The 27,709-nt window shown below is 34.9% G+C and overlaps 1 protein-coding gene and 1 pseudogene across 8 annotated transcripts in view; both read left to right on the top strand.

The window, feature by feature from the left end:
• Nucleotides 1–27,709, top strand: part of RALYL (RALY RNA binding protein like) — a 658,122-nt gene that overhangs the window by 351,105 nt on the left and 279,308 nt on the right. The gene's annotated exons all lie outside the window — the stretch shown is intronic.
• On the top strand, nucleotides 26,187–27,115 carry LOC142871942 (small acidic protein pseudogene; annotated as a pseudogene). The gene has a single exon (XR_012920194.1). The product of XR_012920194.1 is annotated as a small acidic protein pseudogene (transcript).

Genomic DNA, 27,709 nt, shown 5'->3' with positions numbered 1-27,709 from the left:
TCTTATTGTATGAACACTTTGTCATTTGAAGGACAATTTGTTGGATATAAAATTTTAGCTTGATAGTTTTTCTGTCAGCTCTTTTGAATGGCATTTTGTTGATCTTTTTTACTTAATTTCACATGAGAAGTATGTGGTAATATTTGCACCTGTGCACATAAAGTGTCTTTTGTCCTCTCGCTCCTTTCAAGATTTATCTTTTACACTGGTTTTCAACAATTGGATTAGTATATTCTTTGATATGATTGTCTCTAGCTTTAGGATTTTGACAGGTCTTTAATCAGTAAGTTTATTGGTTTCCTGAAACTTGGAATATTTTCTAAATATATTCTCTGCTTTCCTGCCTTTTGAACTCCAATTCATGTATGTTTAACATCATTGATATTTTTAAGTGGTTACTGAAGTTCTTGTCATTTCTTCCCATTTATGTTTCTCTGTGCTTCACTGTGGATATTTGCTATTGCCGTATCTTCACTAATCTTTTGGAGATAGTTTCAAATCAGCTATTACTCATATCCATTGAATTCTTCACTTCTGAAATTGTGTTTTTTATCCAGAGAAGTTCAATTTGGTTCTTTTATATAGTTTTCATTTCTGTCTTTATTATTTTCATGTTTTTATTTAAATTTTCCCAAATACTTTTCTTTACCTCCTCAACTCAAGTAGCCTATTATTTCTGATTATCCCCTGCCCCCTCTTCACACCTTACTTGCACTATAATCTGGAAAAATCCTTGTGGCAGAAAGCTGGGATGGTAATCATGCTAATCACAGGACTCACTTCATATGGTTCCTTTCTCTCTGTGTTCTCAATCTCGTGCTGCTGCTGTCCACTGTCTAAACATGTTTGTTTCATATATATATATATGTATATATATATATATATATATATATACACACCTATACATACACACACACACTATACACACACACACACACATTACACACATGCACACACACCAGGTTTGTAGTTGTTTATGACAATAGGGTAAGGTGATTTTAGTAACTTTTTCATGACTGAAAGTGGAGGTAAGTAATGTTTCAATTTGCAGATTTTTAACCATCAACAAAGCTAAATATTTGAGTATGTCTCTGTTCTTATGGCATCATACTAAAACTTGACTAAGAATCACCATCATCTTTTTATCCATGATTAAACAACAATTGTTTATATGACAACTAAGGTAAGAGTCCCTGGAATTTAGAAAGTTCTGGCTGTTTTCACACAGCGTCACAATAATCTAAGGGTTTGCTTTTATTTCACTCCTTTGATGATACAGAGCTCTTTAACCTCAGATATGTGAATTAAAAACAAAAGAAATTACTATAGTTTATAATTATGGCATTGCATTTTTATTATGCAATAGAAATAAAAAATAAGTCTTACTTATTTCAGTGGTACTGAATGAGGTTTCCATTAAAACTTCATATATATCTATCATTTGTTTATAAGTCAGAACTAAACGTGTGTGTTTATTGCTTGTTTATGGTCAAACATAAATATTGTATTTGAAGCATATTTGTTTTTATATGAAATAGTGGAAGCTCATTTGAAAAACTAAACATTTAAAATATAACTAAAGATAATTTGAAAGACTCCTTTCTGTAGAATTCTAAAGTGGCATAATTGTTTTACTTTAGCTTAGTTTGAGAATAAATTTTTTAATGAAACAATTTAGTTTACATTTTTAGGCATTCTTGCTTGTCAATAATTGTCTAGTCCAGCATGGAAACTGTTCTTCCTCTCAAGATGGAGGCAGACAGTTCAGTCAATAAAGTATCATTCTTTGGGGGCTTATCTTGCTGACTTGGCAAAAGCTCATTCTTCCTGTACAGGATGTTCAATGAGAGCTGTGTGCCATGATAGATTCAGACATGGGCATCGCCTTCTTTTCATTAAACAGATCAAATAATGGGAGGGAATTCTCCTTACTTGGCATATCCAAGGGTCTCTATTTGAAAATTAAGATAAGTGATTTCAGTAATCTAAATCTGATGACTGCCTCTGAGACAGCAAGTGATTAAAGGCAGTTCCAGTTTTAATTACCCTACAGTTTTAGAAACAGGAGTATTGGACAGGAAACAAGTTATTATTCTATCACATCCTTCCTAATTATAAGGAATACTTTATAATGGCTTATTCAATAATTAATATTAATTAATAATTATTGTTATTATATAATTAATTAATATATAAAAGAAGATATCATACATTTGGCCAAAAATTAATTTACCATAAGGAACAATATGTTTGATCATAAAATAATCTATCATAAAGAACAGAGTATTTTTTCTGTAATGATTTACTTGCTAGTTTAAAAGAACACACATTAAAACTATATTTTAGACAGTGAAAGTGAAATTTTTATGGTAGTCTCTTCTTTACCCCAGAAATATAAACAAAATAAGGAGTGAACTTAAGCATTAAGGGATAAAGAAGTTGTAAGTATAGAAAAGACTTTTTAAAAGCATATCTTTTGATCACTATAAATAAAATTGAGTTTTCCTGTTAAAAGTTTATATTTAATTTCAGACCGCATGGGGACACTTGGCTGGAATTTAGAAAACTTGTTCCAAGTTTGATTCTGTAGACACATCAATGGCTGGATTGATATGGCAGTTGCGTTTGGTTTTTGTGGCCAAAATTGAATGCCTTCAGGCAATACATTTGTTCTTCAGGTTGAAGAAGAGGCACCACCACTCCCTGTAGTGGTGTGGCTTGAGGTTAAGACCACAATCTCTAGAATTATAGAGTTTGAATTTGAATTTCACATTCGCTTGCCATGTGTGCATGGCCACATTACTCTACCCCTCAGTATATTTACCTATAAAATAAAGAAAATCACAGTATCTACCTCATAGCATTTTTGTAAAAGTTAAATCAAGATCTAGATCAATCAATCTACCTATCTATCTATCTGTCTATGTATTGCTTGAGACAAAGCCTGTTATATAGTAAGTTCTCAATAATTTTAATAGTATTAGAAGTAACAGTAATATTTGATCTCTCAAACAATATATCTTACTTGCTTGGCTCCTGAAGACATTTGAATTTGTGACTGCAACACTGAACCTTAACCAGAGACCTTTACACTGTTCCTGAGCATGAAGTCTGGTGGTTATTGGCAAATCTCTTGGCCAATCTGTTTTCTGGTCTATAGTACCTATTTTTCTCATTGTAGTTCCACCACCTTGACTGTCTTCTTATTCACTGAACTTTTGCCTGTACATAGAGGCTGACAGGTGTTTTCCCAGAGGTGACACCAACTGCTTCAAACAGCTTTTATCTGACAGTTTTCAGGTCTTTCTGAGGAGAGCGCATGATGGAAACGCCATCAGACAAGTAGGCCTACAGTTGCATTTGGCATAATTACACACTTCCTGGAGGGAAGGAAACAGTCAATCTCACAGTTTTTAGTCAGGCTGACACTATCCACCTATTTTGCAAGGTACATTCACAAAGTTCAAATAGTTGATTGACTGAAGCTGAGCAGGAAAGGCTAAATGTCAGGCTTTTAAGATGAAACTGGTGGCAGCTCTGTAGCAGTCTGGCAGGTAGAGTGAAGTCTGGAATTAAGAATGACATATGAATGGCGGGCAGTACAGAGAACACTGTGTTAGCTGGCAGAAAAGGAAGTCAGGCTGTGCTAAGAGCATGCATGAGGTTTGATTAGGGCTAGAAAGGCTAAAATGCGTACAGTTTTAAGTTTGCAAAATTATCTCAACATTCAAAGGAAAGACTGCTAAAATTTTACTAAAATAATAACTTTTAATTCCATCCCTTTACTTTTGAAATGTTAATGTGAATTCTTTTTTTTAACAGTTCCTAAAATGTTGAGATCCTGTTTAAAGATCATTGTATTTTTGCATTTTTAAAACTCCTGTCTCTGCCTTAAAAGCTATGAAAATTTAGGAAAATATGAATAAATTATATTGATAAGGGGGCAGAGAGTAAAGCAAATAAATTTAAAGTTAATGAGAAAACAAAAAAAACATTTGAAAAGTTTTGATTTATGATTTTTTCCACATGAAAATAAATAAGGGAATTCAAAATAATCAGAATTTTTAATAATATAAGAAAATATGGTAAATAAAACATCCTTACTTTAAGAAAATTCAGAATATTACCATCAACTTTACTGTGTACGTATTCTTAACACAAAGTGTTTTTTCAGTCTTGTTTTGGAATTTAAAGCAATTGAGTCATATTTTAGTTACTTGGTAATAGAAATCATTGGATAAACTAAAATCAGTCTTCTCACTTCTCAGAATTTGAGAAAATTGTGGCAAAATGAGAATTGTCTGTTCTATTTTCTTTCATTAGCGTCTAGCATTTTCTAAGATAGAATAATGGTTTCATACAGTGCTGTACAGTAGATATACAATGTGAATCACAAATCTAAGCCATGGTTAAATTTAAAATTTTCTAGGAACCAAATTATTAATCATAAAAATAAGCAAAAACAAACAGATGAAATTAATCTATAATGTATTTTACCCAACCCACTGACCAAAATATTATTTCATCATGTAATCAATATAAAAATTATTGAAGTACTTAAGATATTATTTTCATGGTTAATTAATGTAAAATTATTAATGAAGTTTTATTTTAGAGTTTTTTCATGCTAAGTCTTCAGACTCTTGTGTGTATTTTTTGTTTACAGCACATCTCACTTGGATCAATAGCTACATTTGGCTAGTGGTGACAATATAGGACAGTAGAGATCTGGATAGTTTTATCTTCATTGCCTTCATTCATTTGTTTTATACATGAAGTAAACAAATAAAATTTTAGTTAATGGCAGATATATTTTTATGGCCTATATCTTAATCCATTTTGTGTTGCAATGAAGGAATACAAATATCTGAGGCTGGAGAGTTTATAAAGAAAAGAGATTTCTTTGGCTTGCGGTTCTATAAGCTATGCAAGAAACTCAGTGCTGGGAATCTGCTCAGTGTCTGGTGAGGGCCTCGGGCTGATTCCACTTACGGTGGAAGGCAGAGGGAGCCAGCATGTGCAGAGATCATATGGTGCAAAAGGACATGAGAGTGAGGGGGGAGGTGCCAGACTCTTTTTGAACAACCATCTCTTGTGGGAACCAATAGAAAATGAACACACTCACCCTCCCCACACCCCAGGACATTAATCTATTCACGACAGATCCATGCCCATGACCCAGACACCTTCCATTAAGCCCCACCTCCGACAATGAGGATCAAATTTCAACATGAAGTCTGGAGGAAGCAAGTGTCCAAACTATAGCAGTCTATATTACATTCTGAACTATATTTTCAAGTTATTTTCAGTAATATTCTCCTTTTGGCCTAAAGACTGTCCACTAGCATTGACCTGTCTTATCATTTATGAATATTGTTAAAATTACTGAAAAACATCATTCCAATTACTATTGGTGCATAATAAATCATCCCAAGTTTTACTAGGTTAAAACAACCATTTTATTATGCTCATAGATTCTGCAGGCAGAATGTGAAAAGGTAGAGCAGGGGTCACATGTTTCTATTCAACAGGTTCTAGAGCCTTGAATGTGAGTCTGGTTGGATGGGAAATAGCTCACTGTCTGGGAACTGAAATCTCCTGAGATCTTGTTCATTCCCACATCTGTTGCCTAGTCTGGGTGAACTCAAGACAAGGATAGCCAACTGTAGCTATATGTGGCCTCTCCATTTGACTTGGCCTCCTCCTTACATGGTGCCTCAGGTTAAATTTCCCACATGGGGGCTACGGGCTCCAAGCACTGCAGCAAATAAAACCAAAGCTGCACTGCTTTTTAAGTTTTAGCTTTGGAAATCACACATCATCATTTTCATTCTTCTCTGTCGGTTACAGACAAGTCATTAAGTTTAGTCCTTATTTAAAGGCCGGTGACATAGACATCACTTCTCCATTCTGTGTCAAAGAATTTCAGAACATGTTTTAAAACCATCACACTATTTTGCTTTCTGAAGACTTTCCCTCATAATTTCCCATATCCGTAGTTATGAATTCTCCTGGCTTTATCTATTGTAACTCCAGATGTTGACTATACTCAGAGATTCATCAGAGATTTCATTTCTACATGCCCAGAGTCTGAAATAATGCCACCTTATGGCATACATAATTAATAGAGTTTTGAGGATTACATTAACTCATGCATGTTAAGTATTCTGCAGAGGACTAGCAAACTGGGCATGCTCAATAATTGTTAACTTTAAGTTCCTTAAAGAACTATTATTGCAATGATAAATCTTCATTCAAGTTTCGTCTCCATGACTTACCACTTGTTTTATCCTGTACATACTTGAATTATCTAAGCCTCTGTTTCTCTTTTGTAATGGAATGCAATAATTGTCCCTTTTTTATAGGATATGAATAGAACTAAGTAGGTTTTTCCATATAAAATGCTTATTATGGAGCCTGGTACATAGTAAGCCAAGTATTTTATGAAATTTTTTCCAGAAGTCTTAACTCAGACAAATTTCTCCATGGCTTATTCCATAGAGAAAGGCCTTTTAATCGACAAGTAGAAAGAAGTAGTTATCTATTCCAATCAATAAAGAGAGGACAATTCTGGCTAGTTTAATTTTGATGTATTTTATTACATAAGATCATTTGTGTTCTTGAAATAGTCTGAGACTAATCAAATCAAGTAAATTTGTAGAATGATATTAATAATTATTGGGCATCCATTGAAAACATAAAATTAGAATTATTGGTTATCTTCTTACATGACTGATTCTTACTTTAGTATATAACATTAAGGAAAACCAGTTGACATAAAACTTTATTGGCATTCTCCTATTTTTATTGTCATTTGACATCATTATCCTATTTTTTATTGTCATACTCCTCTATTTCAGTATAATGGAGTCCTTCCCAAGTGATTAAGAAATTGCTGGTGGAGTTGATGTTCATGTGTATTTAACTATAACTTTATACTCTAGTAATGACTATCGGAGTTTAACATTGGTTAATTTTACCAATAAACATATGAAAAATGCTTGAATTATAATGATAACTACTGTTATATCAAATGTATCTCATTTTTATTCAAATTTTACCTTTAATTTTTCATAGTGCAAAGGCATGAACTTATAATGAATCATAGCATATCAGAAATGGTATATCATGCTGGTGTGTTAACTACATTCTTTTCCTCATTCTACGATGTAATTGAAAAAAAAAAAAATTGCCAGGCATCACACTTAACTGCATCTAATCCTTGCTAAAGGATCTCTTACTCCTCTTTTTTTTCACATGACCCATTTGATTTGTATTGCTGCGAATATGTAATATTTTCTGGAACATTGCTATTAACGTCCTATGTATGGTTCACAGACATACTAAAAACACTATTCAAAAGTCTAGATGAAGCAGAGCTGTTAGAAGAAAGACATTACTGAGCTAAGAGGTAGAAGAGCTGGGTTTTATTCCTCACTCAATTGCTAACAAAAAAAATGTGATTTAGGGCAGGTCATTAACCATTCCAGGATGATTTGATATATAATTGGTGGTATGGTCTAGAATCTATAAGGAAATTTACCTACAAATGTCTTTGATTTCATAAAATATAGTTGCCTCGTCGTAATGACCAATGTTAGATAAATGATATTTTTATAAACTAAAAGCTGTAGTTTGTATTGCTATAAGACACTAATGTAAATTCCTTTATTCATAAATAACTAATGACATTCTTCACCTATTCCTGACTCCATCTATCTGTACACTAAGAGAATTTGAGCTGCCTTAGTAACAGAGATTGATGATAATAATATGAGTCTTTGATCTCTTTGTTTCTGTTTTTATTTTCATGGCTAAAACTGACCCATGACAAATAACAGAGCTCTTTTAATAAAATAAAATCACTTTAGATTCCTTGTTCTTTAGTTCACATATGAACTTACTGCGATCAGCATTGTGGATGGCTAAGTTAAGAATGATTTGAGACTGGTGAGTTAGAAGGTTTCCAAAATTAATTGATGAAAGCTGTGCCTATTTATAATATTATTTTACTTTAATAAAAAATACATCAGATATTACAAAATCCAACATGTTCAAGCATAATCCAGTGCCATACTTTAGTCTTTCTATCTGTAAACTTTTCAGGTCTGGCAAATCTACTCAATAGCTTTTACAAATCATGTTCCCTAATACATTAAAATTAATTTAACAAATATTAATTCAAACATTAGAATAGATTTCCTGAATTTTAGGAATTACTGAGATTTATAGAAGTCCAGTAAAATTTAAGTTATTTTATCATAATGAAAAATATAAACTGCTACAATAATTGCTCAGGAAACTCTATCTACTTTCAGATATTACTATGATCTTTCATTTGTTTTAAATTTCTGGAAGAGTGAAGGAAACATCCTTATGTAATTATAAGATATATTCTAAAAATTAACATTTTATTATATAGTATATGCTATGCCCTTCTAGAAGGCTAAAATATCTTGCATTATTCAATCATTGCAACAACTTTGTGATGTAAGCCAGCGGTCCTCAAACGTTTTGGCACCAGGAGCTGGTTTCGTGGAAGACAATTTTTCCACGGATAGTGGTGGGGATGGTTTAAGGATAATTCACGTGCTTTACATTTATTGTGTAGTCAATTTCTCTGGTAATGATAATCTGTATTTGCAGTTGCTCCCCAGGGCTGGCATCACCACCTCAGCTCCACCTCAGATCATCAGGCATTAGATTCTCACGAGGAACAGGGAACCTAGATGATCCTTAGCAAGCCAGTTTGCAGTAGGGATCCACTCTTATGAAAATCTAAAGCTGCTGCTGATTTGACAAGAGGTGGAGCTTATGCTATGATGTGAGCGATGGGGAGGGGCTGTAAATACAGATGAAACTTTTCTTGCTTGCCTGCCACTCACCTCCAGATGTGTGATCGGTTCCTAAAAGGCCATGCATGGACTGGTACCAGTCTGTGGCCCAGGGGGTAGGGACCACATATGTAAGCCATTATTGACGCATCACAAAAACAGAGGCTTAGTAATGGTGAAGTTATTAGCCCCAGTTATTCAGTTGCAAAGGTTTAGAGGCTAAGTATAACCCATGATTGTAAAGTTTAGGATACCCACATATTTGATAATAGTCCATACATTTTTAATTGGGAAAAATCTGGATGATATTAGAACAGACGATATACAGAAGAACACATACAGAAGAATTTACGGAAACAAATGTAGCACATTCCCATAACTTCTTACCTTTTTAAATATTTGGGGGGGGTTAATAGCTGTACCATTTTTATTCTTAGTACTTTAAAAAATCATTAATATCTTTAGGTGTGTTTTAAGTTTCTTTTTCCATGAAATAATATTATTCATAATAACCTAAGATATGCAGACACAATAGAAACTTGGCCATAAAAGCTTGTTATAAAGAGCAGGATACACAAGTTGAGAAAAAAAGAAAATGAAAATAAGGATCACATACAGATAGTAGATCTGCTAAAACAGAACTTCTTTCCAAGTCCTCATATCTTCTTAGGATCATAAAGAAGCTGTTAGATAGATGATTTTCACTTCCACTAAAAGCTTTTTATGAGCAGCTTGCCCTAGAACAACACTGTTCTTTGCCATGTTACTCAGTATCTAGAGTAAGGCAAGCCTTGTTTCTGCCTCACCAATTGTTCAATGATTTATGTATTCAGGGTCCTTACTTGACTTCAGACTTTTGGGTCAACCTTCTCACAGAATGTGTTCTTGAGTCCTTGTGCTTGTCATGGGTATTTTTTTATAATGGTGATAAATTACATGAAGCAATTTAGAGTCTCCACTTTCCTCTTAAGTATCAGGCATTGATCTATATGCCATGATGTCACTCACTCTTTCCCTGAATGCATTAACCTTCTTTCTCTATTTTTTTTGGTCTGGTTTGCCTGTTTAGTCTGGAATAATAGCCCTCTGGGAAAAGTCTAATATGGTGCCATGTACATTCTAAAGTCATTTCATGAGCTCAGTAAATGTTTATTGATGAATATAATTGTCAACATTGTTAGTGGATATTTCTGATTCATAACGGTGACAATAAAGTGCATTGATTATTACTGGAAAGAGATAACTAGAGCTAAATTTTATTTTCCTAATCAATGAAATATAGTTAATTATGTATACAAGTATATAAACATTATATATATATATGTATACATATTGAATGATTATTATTTTGGACATTCACATTCTAATAGAACATGCTTCTTCAATGACCGTTTATATTTCATTTAAATACACTTACCTCTTAAATGATAATTAAAACAGGCAAAATACATCTAAATATTGTTTGCTTTGACATTTTACTTAAGTCAGAAAATGACTTTTATTTATACATTAACAAATATGCCAAATGTGCTGAGTGCTGTACTACATGTTAGAGACAAAAGTACGCACAGTAGTAGGCGTTTGCAGTCCAAAGTGCTGAATGCTGAGACAGGGATCGCGTGTGATAAATTCATCTAAGAACGCCTTAATACATTTGATTTTCAGGATACTTTTCTGATTTCAAAAGGGTACTAGCCTTGTTGAAGACTTACCATGTACTAGATTCATTTAAACTTCAAAAGAACCTTAGGGGATATTTGGTTTCCGTTTTCATGTAAGAAAATGAGAACTTAGGGACCACTTGTGATTAATTTGTCCAAAGTTACAGAGCAGAAATTTCAATCTAGGTCTGACATGCACAAAGTTTAAATTTTTCTGTTTACTAATGATTCCCTAAATAAATCCTTAAGAATCCAAGCAATCGGATAATATATTTGGATCTATATACTAGGAACTCTTCCCTCCCTAATTTAATCTATTAAGGATGTATAATAACCTATAATTTGAATTATTGATAGCAACCATAGAAGAATAACAAGTAATATTCCAATGCTTAGTTTCATAGCTAATATGGTACAGTTGAGTTGGAAAATCATACTGAGCAATGTTTTCTTTTCTTAAAAAACAAGAAGCTGTATGTTACAAGTTTCTGTATATTCCTAGCATTTAAAGTAAATTATATATTCTTCTTAAATTTTTAAAAATATGTCTCATAACCTAATAATACTTTAGACTCATTGGAGAAGCACATTCTTTCCTTCTCCTTTGACTCAGTATTGTTAGAGTAACATATAATATTTTTTGTGATCTCTACATCACTGTTAGAAAACGACATGACTCATTTGGTTCACTTTTTCTGGGTTAAAGAGTAATATTGGTCTCTCACCATCCAAGCCTAAAATATTGATTGCTACTGAATGTACCATTAAACACAACATTGAGTAACTTTAGCACAGTCTGCAAGTAGCAGTACCCACGCTTGAGCAGACAAAAAGTATGGTTATAGCCCAGTTAAATATAAATATGGTCTTCCCTGATGTTGCATTCTATCTGTTCATAGAACATAGAGTTGTAGAATAAACATACATTAAAAGTGGACCTTTGCTTCACTCATTCTGATGGTAAAACTGAGATATAAACTTTTCAGCTAAATGTTACCATATTACATTAGTTTCTTTAATTTCCAGATTTTCTTGAGGCTGAAAGATTCTTCTTCTTCTTCAATAAGAGAATAAGTCCTAGAGAATCATTCAATTCTTGTGGAATTGGTCATTGATTTTAACCTATAGTCCATTCTCTCCATAGTATGATCACATTGAGTTTCAGATTGATTTATATTATTTTTGTGTTATTTTAAAATGCATTTCCCAAATTGTCTTCCAGAAATACTTGTTCTATAAGATATAATGCTAGCTTATGTAGAAAAAAATATTGTGATATTAAAGAATTCTGGGAAAGTCTTAAACAAAATTAAGTATGTTTTTGTTGTTGTTTTTTATAAGTTTTTTTTTATTTTGGCATATTATGGGGGTACAGATTTTAAGGTTTCAATAAATAGTATTTCTTAGAAATTTTCATTCCCCAAGCAGGAGTTATAATATGAAGCATTTCTAAACTAATTTGATTAGGAAAACTTTTTTTATTGAAAGCCAAAACTAAGGATTTTCCAGACAAAACACTATATGCATAACATGGTGGAGTTATCACTAAAATTTTAAATTAAATACTTGTATGTATCTGAAACATACATAAAGAGCTGTTGAATAGAAATTTCCATGTGTCTCAGATTATTGCTGAAACTCCAAAACTGAGAACAACAGATTATGGGCGGTCCACAGTCTATCAAGAATCACCAGACAAGGTCACGGTAACCAAATACAAGACAACAGATTTGGTAGGCAATTTTTTAACTTTCCTTCAACCTCTAGAAGAGAAGGCCAGAAATTCAAAAGGATGGTGACAGAGAGCCTTGGGAATAGACTTGTCAGCCTCATAAGGAGTACCATGGTATTTCATATCCCCGCTTCACCCACCTGCCTCTACACACACACACACACACACACACACACACACAAGTGTGTGCCCACAGGAGGGGACTGCTGCTCCCTCCCCTAACCTAACAGAAACTCTTACAAAACTTTGGGGTCTACTTGAAGGTTCAGGTTGGCCTCACTCTCCTCATTTGATGAAGCGCTAAGCTGTAGAAATGTGTAGGAACAACGTGTGCATTTGAGGGGAGCTCAGCAAGGTCTTTCTTGGGAGAGCTTGATCCAGGTTATTAAAGTTAAGGAATGGACATGAACATAGAATCTAGTGCCTGATTCCCATGTCTCCATTTTGCCAACCTATGGACTGTTATTTTTTAAAATGACACCATTTTGCCAAGTTGTGGGTTGTTATTTTACAAAATAAAAATATCAGCATAAGGAAAGAGGTCTGTGTTCCTGTGTTTTCAGAATATGCTGAAGGTATGAGTTCGTGGTAGACCAAGTGGCTCATTTAGAAGGGCTAAGAAGGCATAAAAAAAGCCATAAGGTATGTGCCACTGGAAGTGGTTATTTAGAGTAGGGGGTGCGTTAGGGTGTTTATAACCCACTTAAGGGAACTGTGCAATTCTATGTATGTGAGGTATGTAATAGTGCAGTGTTTCCGAAGAAGTCACAAGTGTACCCACAAAAAAAAAAAAAAACCACATTATTTGCAGATGTGCCATAGTGCAGGGCATGCTGGTCAGCAAGTATTGGCCAAGTGAGAACTACAGCAGAGCTAGCATGTGCGACTTTTGCATGTCTACCTGAAATTCCTCTTCCACTACCTCGACCCTGGAAAAGACAGAAGGTAGAAGGAAATGGGTAGAAGGAGAGCTAATGACTAAGCTATACTCCTTGCCCCACTGGGGACTCCAAAACCACAGTTCAGACCTAAAATGAAGGGAAAGGAAGAATATTTAACTGGATATAAATGTAAATTTTAAACATATTCAAGAAGTTATTAATAACTAAAAGAGATACTTTTGTTTTTGTTTTATTTCTCTTCTCCCCCAATAAAGGATTTGTTCTAATCATTGACAGCAACTAGAAAAGTATAAGATCTCACGGAGATGTCTTCCAGTTCTCTGAAAGGGATTTTTCAAAGAACATCTTAAACATAGGGATTAGAGAAAAATAAAGCTTTTTTTCTAATTGGACCCTATTAGATTCTGCCTGTCCAATAAGCCAGTTACAAAAATCATGTTTAATTTCCAGGTAATTAACTTTATGTTGAATTACCAAATTATTATATTAATAGATTAAAATAATACAAATTTACCAACTTAAGATGAGGTTAATTACACCAAAACTGTAGAAATGGCATATATTTCATATCCGGTTGCATGATTTATATAGAAGAGCTTATGAAATATTAATGAACATAATTCATTGTGAAAATACGTATTTTAGAACATCAGATTATGCATCAGGAAAATACTTTTAAATGGCTAACATATTTTATTATACTAATTCATAGCCGACAGCCCAATTATTATATGAATTGTATTCAGCTGATCATTTCTAGTAATGTCAGAACCGGAGGGCTAATGGCAACCTAGTTTAACTCTTTGTGTCAAATTTTAAGAGAAAGACAATAAGAATGTCAAAAGAGGAAAAGAAACATAGAAATAGGAAATAAACTCAGACACTCTGTTTTTTAAAATTATAGAAAAGTCATATATAATATTTCTATATCATGTAGCTAATGGCAGAAACATCAATCATCACATTATCTGTACACGAAACATGATAAATTGATTGTGTTCTAATGAGAGGATCTAATTACTTAGAAAAATGAAGGGGACATATGAAAGCTCTTTAGCTCCAGTAGCCATACATTATCATTAATAACACTGAACTCTATGTGGCTTAATTCCCCTGATCTGTACATTTTGGGAGACATAGTCTTCCTAATTCATTTCTTTAAAGGGAGATCAGATAATTAATTTATCATCCTCCTAAAAATAGCAAAGGAAGTATAACAGGAATGTAAAATCTATGCAATGGTCATCAGAGGTTTTGTACTTGATTTTTGTCCCACCAGTTCTTGCTAAACTTTCATAACTAGGAAACATAAAGCTTCCATATAATTTTTGGTTCAAAATAGAATTGTAAAACTCATTCAGTAATTTCTACAGGATATCTTATGATCATAAAATTATGTTGGAACCTTGCTATATCATAAAAAAGAATCAAGATTCAAAATTATTTCAACATTCTGTAACCCAAGGTAAAAATCAGCAAGATGAAATGTAACAGAAGAACTACAACCTTATGTATCTGGGCTTAAATGATCATTTGTTCAAATGTAGCATAAGAAGCCATAAGCTTTGAAGTGAATGACTGGGTAAGAGTACAGTTGAGAATAAGAATATTGCAGTGTTTCAAGGATGCTCATGTGGAAGGAGGATTAGAACTGTAGGCAGGTGAACCTATAGAATTTACCTTTAGACAGTTTTTAACTCAAGAAATACCAAGTCAACACCAGAGCTATCAAAAAAATGGAACGGATTGCTTTGAAAGGTGGTGGACATTCTTCTCAGTGTCTTTAGATACTTCCAAAACTACCTGGAAGTTTTAATTATATGACTTCTAAGTAAACTCCACTCAGATTTTAAGATTTCTAGCTTGTATTTTTTTTTCCACTTACATAACCATCAACTCTCTCATTGGCATTTAGAGTCTGTTTTATTAATTATAGGTATTTATGTGCATGTCCTAGTTCTTTTTTAGATGTTTTCTATACAGTGAATTCCATAAGATAAGTACGTTGTTCTTATATTTTCCTCTTTTGTGGGAAGTCTAGAAGAAGCCTTGGACTTAGAAGCACACCAAAAGTATTTGAGTATATTGCAAAATTAATATATAATAGTAGTTTCTTGAACCATATATAAGAGGAATATTTATTGTATTATTAAAATAACATTTTTGTGAGATAATTTTTTGAGGGCTGTCTTCTGGGTTTTTACCTAACTTGAATGCTGAGAAGTTAGCCTACCTCCATTTTATAGATGCTGATTGAACAAACACCCAAGAATTCTGTATCAGAGTCTGCCAGTTTCATAGATTTTAATAGAAGATCCAAGACTCTTGGGTTAGAAACAAAGGACTTTTCACTCATAATACAGCAAAAAGCATGGGCTTCAGTATGTTTGATCCAGTTTCCCTTGCCACCAAATCCCAGGGAGATAATGCAGATAGGCCTAGGTGGTATACGCACAGCCAGTAGGTTGCATTAAAAGACAGAATCCTGAGCTTGCATAAGTAGCACATTTTTTTTTCCTTTCCCTTTGCTCCAAGGGAGAAAATGGTTGTCATTCAAGGCTGTTTGCTATACAAATATCCTAGAAAAGGTAGTCAAAAACAAAGTAAAGTCAGTGCCTTTTTCACAAGACTTGCAGAAATATGAGAGATGCATAGAGAATTGTCTTCCAATATCACCCATAAAATGCCTTTATATTTTGATCTAAAGGGTAGTACTTGAGCTAGTCTTGGTGTAGGATCATGTGACGATGGGAAAAAGGAAAGAACATGGAACAGCAAATGAAATTAATGGATCCAATGTATCAGAAGTGACCTCGAAACTATGAATTACCTTTAGATAAATAATCTGTATCTAGAATTGGCAGTGACTGTCTACTGACACTCATGATATTTGTGGCTTTTGTTTATTGCTAGGACGTCTCTTATTTAATCTTTACAGCAGTTCATGTCATCTTTGTTGTTCTGTGTTAATTTTGTACTATAGCTCTTTTATATTTTACAGGTTTCTATGTACAACACATATGAATAGTTACATTTTACATTTTCTTTATTTGCTTGTTTGTTTTGTGGCCTAGTGATCTGATGATTCTAACTAGGATAAGAGATTTAAAAGAAAAAAAAAAGAAAAAGAAAAAATACACATGACCTATAAAACACAATTCCCAAAGGCCAGGTCCTCTATTTAACATTCTCATAGTTTGTTTGGTTTCCACAGAGACCGGCAATTCAATTTAAAAGCAGTAAGGAGATGATAGTAGATATTATCAAAAATATATATAGGGATAAGACCCTTTTTTAGTCTAAGAGTTTAATAGATAACAAGTTTCTTTTCAAAAATAATAGTGTGCACTCTATTCAGCAATAACGGAGGTCTTCATTCTCTTTGCTTGCTTTTCTTCCCCTGCTGTAGAAAGGCAAGACTTGTAAATTAATACAGATGTCTATTTAATATATCTGAAATGTATGTTTTAAATTTCTTTAAACTTGTGGAATTTTTGCTATAAATAATTACTCATTTTAATCTCACTGCATCTGTTGTCATCATTAACATCAAACACTATTTATGAAGGGCTTAATTGAATGTGGGCCTGTGAATCCTATCGAACAAAGCTAATTAATGCATACCAAAATCAAGCAGGTCATTATAATGGGACATATCTTTCTATAGTACCTGGAACAGAGGAAATACCCAATAATTTATGGTTGAACTGAGCAGACTGAGTTTATGAGCACAAAGAATAAAAATGACAACTTTCAGAAAATGTTTCAATAATCATAAAAAATCTGAATATTTCTTAATATTTTCTTTATTAAATTTGTCAGTTTTGCCTTCATCAGATTTGCACACAAAGGATAAGGATATTGCCCACTAACACATAAAACTGTCTCATCTAACATATACATGTTTAGCCTGCAGGTTGTTTAAGAATCACTGAGACATGCTTCTTGAGTGAACATACTACACTGGTGAACTCCAAAACTACATTATAAGCACCAACATTAGATCCTGTATTACATTATAATATGTGACTGATTTTACATATCATCTACTTACAATAAATTTCTAAATGTATTTGTTTGGATCTTTATCTTTTTAATTTTTCTGTATAATGTGAGCTAGGGGTCCAAATTTATTCTTTCTACTTCTTCAGTTCTTGCTTTACCAAAATTGCTTGCTTTATCAAAATTCTGCCTTGAGAATTTTGCTCACTCATAATTTATAATTGCTTGTAGTCACTGCAGTTCAAGTTTTCAGCTCTTCCATATTGCCTGAATTGTGTCTTATGGTTTCTTGGCTTCTGTTCTATGAGCTGATAAACATTCTCCATGCTTCTTCTATCTCCAATCCAAAGTCCTTAAAGAGAAAATTGTGATTTCTAAAATGGACCCTCTCTAGAGACAGGTGGCAATAAACTATGAACCATAACTGCCAAGGGCCATAGAAAATCCCATCTTTTGGCAACATGGTTTTCCGTCTGTAAAAATCACAGGAACTTTTTGGTGCCCAAGAAATTAAGGCAAATGGGATTTGCAATAGGAGCCTAATGATTAAGGCATGCATCTCCAAAATAGAAAAAGCAAAAAAAAAAAAAAAAAAAAAAAAAACCCCGAAAGAAAGAAAACGAACAAAAAACAAAAGAAAAAGAAGAAAAACAAAAACCTCTCATGAAAATTGAAGGCAGGATCCTTCTAGGGAGTAGTGTTGGAAAAACTACTACACCATCTCAGTTCACCCATTCTTTCCTTCTGAGCATGTTTCGGGTGATTTATCATGTCCCTTAGACATGATATGAAAATTTGCTTGGCTAATAATTTTTTAGATATTGTATTAGTTTGCTATCAAATGGAGAAGAAATCAGCTACACAAATTGTGACACCTAAATCACAATTCTGTTCACTTAAGCTTAGTGTAAATGTTGTGGAAAAACTCCAGGTTTTTTTGTTCAACTCAAATAGACTGATACTTTCCATCAGGTCATCATTAGTGTGTCTATTGTCCAATTATCCACATTATTGCTGTTGATACTTTTGTGTTGCTTTGTATTCACATCACTTACTATACTTCAATCGATCCATATTGTAGCTCTTTCAATTGTGTGGTTGTTTTTTTTTTTCCCTCACTAACTGCCATATTTGAAAACCATATCTCTCTTCTCTCTGGCAAAGGCTTGTTACACATGCTACTCTGACACCTGGTTTTAAATTCTCAGGAGAGACTGGGCAGGAGTCATCAGTTTTTCAAGATAAGGAGGAAAAAATCTTGTCTAACAAAGAACACCTTCTTTCCTGTTTTGTTAAGCTATGCCTCTTGCCAAGAAATTTTTATTTAAGAAGCCTTAAATTCATTGGCCTTAACTGTTTGTTTCTGGTCTACTATGGCCAATCGGGGTGGGGGTGGGGACAAAGGTCATAGTGAAGCCAGCCTGACCCAAATTACAGAATCAGAAGTGAGTTACTTTTCCCAATGTTTCTGGTTTCTCCACAAGCTATTTTTTGATACTAGATCAGCTTTTCTTAGTCTTAACTCCCCTGAAAAATTCTTAATCATGTAGTTGAGTGAATAGAGAGGAAGGGAATCCCTAAGTTTACAAGCATTTTTTCTTTCATTGATTTGCTTTGATTTGCTTTTGCCCTGACTTCTTTCCTCTCTTTCTTCCCTGGGACTTGATTTGTGTACAGCAACTAGGGAAACTCTTAACTGACATAAATAGAGTAGAAAGGGTGATATTGGTAGATTCTCCTTGTTACTTAAAGAAGTAGGATGAAAATTTAAGTGATAAAAACAAATAAAAGATAAAAACAAATAAAAAGATTCAATAATCTTTTTAGTTTTTTTATTTTAAAATATTAAGGGGTACAAATATTTTTGTTACATGAATACCTTGTATAATGCTTAAGTCAGGGATTTTAATGTGCCCATCACCAAATAGTGTTCATTATATCTGATAGGTAAGTTTTTACCTCTCATCACCTCCCTCCCTACCCTCTTCTTGATTTCCAATGACCTTTACATCTGTTTGTGCCTGTGAGTGCCCATGTTTTAGCTCCCAATTATTAGAGAATATATATGATCTTTGTTTTTATGTTACTGAGATACTTCACTTAGGATAATGGTCTCTCGTTACATCCAAGTTGCTGCAAAAGACATTAACTCATCACTCTTTATGGCTGAGTAGTACTCTGTGGTGTATATATACCAAATTTTGTTAATCCATTCATGAAATGAGGGATATTTAGGTTGATTTCATATCTTTGCAATTGTGAATTGTGCAGCAATAAACATTTGAGTACAGGTATCTCCTGGATAAAATGGCTTCTTTTCCTTTGGGTAGATACCCAGTAGTGGGATTGCTGGGTCAAATGATATGTCAACATTTATTTATTTGAGAAATCTCCAGTGAAGTGGTTCCTACCAGGCCATCGGTAGGAGCCCTGGGGTCAGGGCTGCAGGAACTGGTGATAGTGCTAGAGTCTCGGGTGGAGCTGCAGACCAAGTGTCTGCACTGAAGTCTCAGGATAAGAGCCAAGGGCCCAACAGCAGTGTTGGAGCCTCAGGGATGGAGCCATGGATCCCACAACAGCAGGGGAACTTCAGGGACAGGGTTGCAGGGCCCGACCACAGGGCTGGAGCCTCAAGAGAGAAGCCACCGGCCTGGGGGCAGTGGGAGCCTAGGATCTGGGGTTGCCAGCCATAGGCTGCACAGGAGCTGCATGGGCAGGACCACAGGATCTGACAGCAGGACAGGAACCAGGGAGGTGGAGCTGCAGGCCTGGGTGACAGTGTGGAGGTCACAAGGGTGGGGTTGCGGGGCTGGCCACTAGGCAGCCAGGCCTCTCCCACTGCCCGGGTCCCATAGATCCAGTTGCTACAGGGCTTGTCAGGTGGTGTCTGTTCTGCTCGAATTCCCTTTGGTGGGGAGGGGTGCTGGGCTCCCAGTCACGGGACACACAAGAACATCCACTCTGCCTGCTCCCTCCCTAGCCCAGGGGTGGGGTGATGTATAGGTTGCTACAGCAAAGCTGAGCACCTGTCACCCTAGACCTGAGAGCTCAGAATAGCATCAGTTTCAGCAAACCAGGAACCAAAGCCACCAGGTCCCTGCTGTGCCCACTCTCCAGAGCAATATCGCTGCACTGACCCCAAGTCTGTGTCCCTTGTCAGTCCAGAGGTCGGTCTGCAGTGATGGTGGGGAGCCCCCTCACAGCTGGGACAGTGTCCTCAGAGGAGTGCAGAGCCCTAGGGTTATGTCCTCCTGTCCTTCCCCACACGTGGATGCCTCCCCCAGTTACCTTCAGATCTTGCTGAGTTCATCTCCTTGTCACCTTTTCCTTCACTCTGAATGTCCCCCATCACATCTCTGGTGATTCACAATGCTCTCTACAAGAAGGCTCATCCCTAGGTGAGCATCCACTTGCAACTTTTGATCCTCTGCTAGAGAGCAGCACATGTGGGCTGTTTCTATTCCACCATCTTGTCTCTGCTCCCATAGTAGAGTAATCCTTAGTGGGAAAATGGCCCCTTCTACAAGCCAGTTATTCTGAAATAAGGAAATCTAAAATAATACAAGTTGTCTTACTAAGATAGTGAAGAATGTTCATAAATGTAGAAAGAACAGACAAAAGGTTTTTGTGAGTAATGAAACGTGGCATTAGCTAGTCCAGGGGAATAAGTCCTTGATCTCTCCATGGCTCTTAGGTTTCTCAAAATTCTATGAATCTATCATCGCATACCCTAAATCGAACTTTCTTCCCATAACTCTCCATGATAAACCAGACCTTATTCCTCTCTCTATGATATTTTGTGGTACCACCAGCTACTCAGTTATTCTTTCCAGAAACCTCTTAATTACTAAATTCCACTGTCTTGTTTCCCAGATATTCTTGGTTTTTTTCCCTGTGTTCAATCTCTACTACCAACATCCTTGTTCAGGCTCAGATGAGTCTTATACTAAGTGACTGAAATAGACTCTCACTAGGCTGTATAAGTCCAGTCTTGTATTTGGTCATAATGATATATCTAAAATACAGGTCAGCAAACTACAGCGTGTGAGCTATATCTGGCCTGCTGTCTAGTTTTGTATGGCTCAAAAACAAAGAATGTTTTTTCACATTTTTAATGTTTTCAAAAATCAAAGAAGAGTAATATTTTGTGACACACAAAAATTACATGAAATTCAAATGGCAGCATCCATAAAGTTTGATTATATCACAGCCACACCCATTTGTTTCTATATTGTGTCTGGGTGCTTTTCCACGATCATAGTAGAGTTCAGTATTTGTAACAGAACCCTCTTTAACCCTTTTAAAGAAGTTTAAAATATTTACTATCTGCCTCTTTGCAGAGAACATCTGCTGGGACCCCTTCTCTAAAGCACGAAGATTAGCACATCATTTCTCCATGCAAAATATTTTAGTGATATTCCCTCACATGCAAGATAAGCCCAGCCTCCTGAGCATGACTTCCAAACTTTCGTTATCTGAGCCCTGTTCCCTCCAACCTCACCCTTCTCTATATTGTTATCTTCTGCTGTTATGTGCTGCCTGGATTCCTATGCACCTCCCCCTGGAATGCCACACTCCTCTCTCTTTGTCAGCTGTTTCTTGTTTCTTTAGAAGAAGTATTGAGGCCATCTCCAGGGAGTCTCCCTAGACCTCCACCCAAAATATGTCCTCCCTGGCTTCTGTTGTCCCATATTCCACATTTTTTTATGAATATCGATTTGTGCATGAATGTAAATTGCAAGCCCTGGATTTCAAGCCCATTGACACCTACCTGAAAAATGGTTTCACTTTTTTTTTAATCTCCAATGAATATCACAGTGTCTCATACACTGTTGGTAGCTCAGTCAGTGCTTGTTGAATAACTTAAAATACCTGACTCAGTTAAAAATAGTGAAAGGTTTAAAAGAGGACTTTCTATAAGATTATAAATAATATCATTTGATAACAAAAATATAGCATTAAAATTGTCAAACATTTCTTATCTTGGCTATTGTGAATAATGCTTCAATAAACATGGGAGTGCAGATGGCACTTTGACATTCTGAATTCCTTTTCTTTGGATAGCAAACCCAGTAGTGAGATTGCTGGATCATGTGGGATTTCTGTTTTTAGTTTTTTGAGAAACCTCCATGCTATTCTCCACTGTGGCTATACTAATTTACATTCCTACCAACCGTGTATTATAATTCCCTTTTCTCCATATTCTTGCTAGCATTTGTTACTTTGTGTCTTTTTGATGATAGCAATTCTAACTGGAATGAGATGATATCTTGTTGTGGTTTTGATTTGCACTTTTCTATGTGGAACCTTTAATTTTGATATATTATTACAAAAATATGTGATTTTCAGGTTGGGGACATTGAAGCAAAAAATATATGACTTTAAATTAATTTCTTTAGATGCAAAAATAAATTGCTATCATCAGGCTGTATAACACATTTAGTAAATATTTAAACACCTTAGTTTGTCACTTTTCCTTATTATCATGTATCATTAACCATTAAAAGCTTCATAAATGTGCTGTGATTATTAATAGAGAAAACTGAAATCTCATATACTGAAATACTTTACGTGCTCAGTCTTGGCTAGAAGAAAATATTTAGTACAGCTTAATTTGTATTACTCTATGATATATCACTTTGTACCCCCCAAAATGAATACAATCATAATTTGTCAATATTCAATAAATTAAAAATTCTAAATATTAAGTATACTTTGTATTTCTTTTGTAAGTCCAGAAGCAATATATAGCAAAATAAGCTACTTTTCCCATCAAATTTAGTAAAATAAATACAGTAAATATGTCACTGATTAAACATTAGTGAAATTCCATTTAAAAACTAAGATAATATATATCTATTGAACTTTTTACTATAACTAAAACTTACTGTTAATTATTGAGATATGTAAAAAAATTATTTCCTTTGATATCTCTAACTAGGGAAAGATATCTAATGTCTTAAATGTTTTAGCATTCATTCTTTTCACCCTCTCCCCTCTCTAGAAAAACAAAAAAATTTGGATTTATTCAGTTGTATGTGTTTTTTAAACAAAGAAAGTTTTGCTTCAGGTATGAAAATTTTTAAAAATCTCTTTTTCTGCAAACTAATTGTTCCAAGAAAGAACATTTGCTTTTGTTATTGTACAGTGATGTGAGAAATTTATCCAGGGTTTAGCAGAATGTATATATATTCTGTTAAATATATATAAATTATTTGTCATCATCTATATTATTATTAATTCTCATGAACTAACCTAATTTGATGAAGGGGTCACTTTCTGCTTTGAATGTATTTTTACACTGCCAGTCTTTGCCAAACTGATGGTTAATATCCTAAGCTCATACACTTGTGGGGGTTCATAGTACTTTCTATCAGTATTTGACTTATTTAGTCCTGAAACTTTCAGTTTAGAATGTTGCCATTATTATTTTTGCCTTAATATTGTTTTTATTGTTTTGCTTTTTCACCCCTAAAACAAAATAGTTAGTGTAATCTTCACTTACACTCTATGCCCTAAGTTGGACTCATCTTCAGTTCACCAAATGAAATCCTCTTTTTTTTTAACCATGTGAAAGTATAACATCTTTCCAGAGGCTGCATTTGGTTCTTTTTTTTTTTTTTACAGACAAATCACTGTTTGTGAGCTATTTTCTTACAGTTTTGTTTTATGCCAGACTCTTTCTCTCAGCTTGACTTATTAAGTATATCCTGTGACCATCCACTGTTATTTGCCTGCTGAGCACACACTCTTGCGTTTGCAGACTTTTGTAGAAAGGTCTGCTCTTTAAAAAGTTAATAGGTAAAGAGAGGTTGGTATTTGAGGCAAAATGTTTTCCTAGGAGGATCTTCGTAGCTGACATTTGCTTTCCTTCTAGATCTCGCAGTGTGAATTTGCAGGCCTCTAGGGCTCTGTACACAGCCCATCTGTTGGGGCAGACCTATGCCAAGCCGATCTGGATATGACTGAGAGGAATAAGGAGGGGATTTTAAAAAATCACTTTCATAATCATTTTTTTCCTTTTAATAACAAAGCCACATTGCAGGGATGAACATAATTCTTCCATCCCGAGTAAACTTGGCAACATGGTATTAGAAATAAATATCAAACAGAACCTGTTGAAATGTCAGTTTATATTGGAAAGGTGTTAGATTTAACGTTTTATGTGTTTCTGTTCAATGATTTACATCATGATGCTGTTGGTTATCGTCAGTAACTTAATTAAATTCCACGACAAGTTCAGGAAACAGTACCTGTAATGTACAAAGTATGTAAAAAGTCTTAGATGTGCAAATATATCTAAGATATGGTTCCTTCCCTCAAGAAGTTTCCAAAGGAGGGGTGGCAGAGTGAAGACATATCCAGAGAATAATGTAAATGCCATTCCATATATACAAATAGAATATTCTTAATATCGACACCACTTATATCTTAGTATTATGTATAAGCACTTCGCTAAAGCGTGTTATCTATTATCTCATTTAATCTTGTAACAAGTTATCCCCATTTTATAGGGAAGAAGACTGGAGATGCAGAGAAGTTATCGCCCCTATCTGATAGGTAGTCAGGCGGGATAATGTTTAGTCCAGCGTATACCAGTAAGCCACAATGCCTAGGGAAAACGAAGACAGAGAAGGGGAAAGCCAAAAAAATGTCTTTAATGCTGTGGGAGATGACTGCCTTCAGGAGAAATGATGTAAAAATTAAAAACCTACTTTCCCAGCCTTCCTGGAACAGTGTCTTTGGGAAGAGTTTCTACCTGAAATTCTACTCACAGGACTTAAATAAGCCCAGATGAAGCTGGCTTTGCTCTGCATCACCCAGTCCCATCTTCTTGGCTTAAACACAGATGCAGTGGCCAAAGCTGCTGCCACCATCTTGCAGCATGAGAGAATCCCATAGACCTCTGTGCAGAGGAGCTGATGGACACAGCCAGCGGCTGTCACCCTCCATGCTTACTGCTAAGTGAGAAAAATAAAGCCCTGTTGGTTTAAGCCATTGTAAAAGCAGAACTTCTGTTATGTGCAGCTGAACAGAAACTTAAATAACAAATTCTATCTTTAACCTAAACTACTGAGGCTATGATGTTATTGTCTTCCTCCTCCTTCTCAACATTTCTGCTACCTGGATTTATATAAACCACTTATTTTGGGTTTTGGAAGGACTGTCTGGTTAGTCACACTTCATGTTCTCTGTAGATTCTCCTTTCACTTTCTGCCTCTTAAATAACACTATTTCCCAAGTTTTTGTTCTTGCCTTTTAATTTTCTCACTGCGTTCAGTTTTTTCACTTCATACTCTCTCTGAGTGAGCTCATCCTCCTCCTCATTATTAAGTAGCCATGTAGTGTTGCCATGAATGTGCCTTAACATTGACTTCATAGGCATTTGACTCCCCAATCAATAGTTCTAGACCTTTCCCCGGAGCTCCAAACTGAAATATATCCAATAAGCAATCACTTCACATACAAAATATTCATTACCTATTTTTCATCTTTCCACACAAGTCTCGTTTTTTATCTACTTGTTAGCCCAAGTCAAAAATCTACAAGTCATTTTTTACTTCTTTATGTTCTCTTTTTATTTCTGGCCAAACACCACATTCTGTTCAATTGCTATTTATTAACACTTAAGTCTGTTTCTTCCAACCATATAACCACTAACCTAGCCAAAGATTTTTCAACATTTCTCACCTGAATTACCACAGCTAAACCTTTAATGGGTCTCCCTGCCTTAATTCTCTTATTCCAGTCAATCCCTTAACATTATGATGAGTGCTTTCTTTAATAGAAATGTATTATTAGTGTCTTTTATCCACTGAGTTCCTTCAAAGTTTTTCCAGAGTTATTAAGACCCAGTACAAACCTTTAGTATGGCATTTTTCAACCTCAGTTTGGTTATCTAATGTCTTCTGTAGCTATCCTATTGCTTGTACCCATTTCCATTTACCAGTAGAGAAACAACCACTGGACACATGATATGTATGAACACCAGGCTTGCGGCTGGGGTTACAAACTTTTTCCTGGCCCTCATTGTGCTTATAGTCAAGTAGACAGAACATTTTTAAAAATCAATAAAATAGGCGTTCTGGAGTAGCTCTGCTTGGGCCGGTGGTAGATTGCAGGCTGCTGGTGTCGCGGCTGAGGAGAACGGCGAGTGGGTTCGGCATTTCCTGTCGGGATCCCTACAAAGATGAGCGCTGCCAGAGAGTCTCACCCGCATGGGGTGAAGCGTTCAGCCTCCCCAGACGACGATCTTGGATCTAGCAATTGGGAGGCAGCAGACTTGGGTAATGAAGAGAGAAAACAAAAATTCTTGAGACTGATGGGTGCAGGAAAGAAAGAACATACTGGTCGTCTTGTTATAGGAGATCACAAATCAACATCACACTTCCGAACAGGGGAAGAAGACAAGAAAATTAATGAAGAACTGGAGTCTCAATATCAGCAAAGTATGGACAGTAAATTATCAGGAAGATATCGGCGACATTGTGGACTTGGCTTCAGTGAGGTAGAAGATCATGATGGAGAAGGTGATGTGGCTGGAGATGATGACGATGATGATGATGATTCACCTGATCCTGAAAGTCCAGATGACTCTGAAAGTGATTCAGAGTCAGAGAAAGAAGAATCTGCTGAAAAACTCCAAGCTACTGAGCACCCTGATGAGGTGGAGGATCCCAAAAACAAAAAAGATGCAAAAAGCAACTATAAAATGATGTTTGTTAAATCCAGTGGTTCATAACTTCCAAACACTCAGTCTTTGTATTAAAAGTAAGCCTTATTGTTATAATGCACAGTGGAGGACTGCTTATAGAGCACAGACCTTTGTATTATAATTTTTAAAAAGGCCCTTTTAAATAATTACAAAGAGTGTTTGCTTTCAAATGCCATTGGTTACACTTTTATGGGCATGACTATAACCTTTTTGTAAAGAGTAAGAGTTGTATAAAATAAGAAATAAATACAGTACTCAACTTCCTTTCATATTAGCATCATCAACCCTCTAATCTCACCTTTTTACCCCTTCAGATGCCATTATGGGGGAGACTCTTCTTTTTGTTTGTGGTAGCTATTTTATCATTTTTGTTCCTTCATATTTTTCTCTTATAAAAATTTGATACTGTGATATGTTCATGAGAAATATTCTTTAATTATCCTTTGTTATAGTAGAACTATTCATCATGGATATTTCTGCTGCCAATCACAATGTTAGCAAAATATTAGTTTCCTCTTACTCTGCTCTTTGGACCAAAGCAACAAGAGAGCAAGTACTTCACACCTATTAGGATGGAGTAACAACTGTCATACATTTTGAATGTTATGATCCCAAGCAGTCTTTATATAATTTGAATTACATTTTGTTAGATTTTTGATAAAATTTGGCCAGTTTTTACAGAACGAGTTAATTCTGTAGTCATTTAGTCCTATCTATTGAAAAATATGTAAAACTGGTTTTGTTTTGTTTTTTTTTTTAGATACTATGTGACCAAAGTTAATTTTGTCCCAAAAGTCTAAATAAAAAGAAAACAGTTTCCCATAAAAAAAAAAAAAATCAATAAAATAAGATCAACCTGTGAT

The sequence above is a fragment of the Microcebus murinus genome, chromosome 7 (genome assembly GCF_040939455.1).
Source record: "Microcebus murinus isolate Inina chromosome 7, M.murinus_Inina_mat1.0, whole genome shotgun sequence".
Lineage (NCBI taxonomy): Eukaryota > Metazoa > Chordata > Mammalia > Primates > Cheirogaleidae > Microcebus > Microcebus murinus.
The sequence above is the reverse complement of the archived record's forward strand: the minus strand, read 5'-3'. Positions and strand labels throughout refer to the sequence as shown.